Raw genomic sequence first — 499 nt, 5'->3', positions numbered from 1 at the left:
CATACAAATAAATAGTTAAAAAATCATACATTGTGATTTCTGGATTATTTTTTTTTAGATTATGTCTCTCACAGTGGACATGCACCTACGATGACAATTTCAGACCCCTCCATGATTTCTAAGTGGGAGAACTTGCAAAATAGCAGGGTGTTCAAATACTTATTTTCCTCACTGTATATCAAGGTTATTGCGTGAGTTATGACAAACTGACACAAGAAAATTGATGTGGTGAAGATAAAATGACAACTCTGATGAAATAATTACTGAACTTCTCTTAACCCTTGTGTGGTGTTACAGTCTGTGGGTGCAAGGCACTTTTTGGCGAGGGATAGAAGGAGATGGACCAAACCCTTTTATGTTCATAGTTCGGCCTTCTTATCCTTGCTGGAGTTTTCAGATCCGGTGAGTACCGGCCCACTTTAAGCACTGATTACACAAAAAATGGAGAAGCCAAACATGGCCATAACTCTTTAAGATGTGATATGGATGGAAAAAACTA

The sequence above is a fragment of the Micropterus dolomieu genome, unplaced genomic scaffold, assembly GCF_021292245.1.
Source record: "Micropterus dolomieu isolate WLL.071019.BEF.003 ecotype Adirondacks unplaced genomic scaffold, ASM2129224v1 contig_12951, whole genome shotgun sequence".
Taxonomy (NCBI): Eukaryota; Metazoa; Chordata; class Actinopteri; order Centrarchiformes; family Centrarchidae; genus Micropterus; species Micropterus dolomieu.
This window is presented reverse-complemented; position numbering follows the sequence as displayed.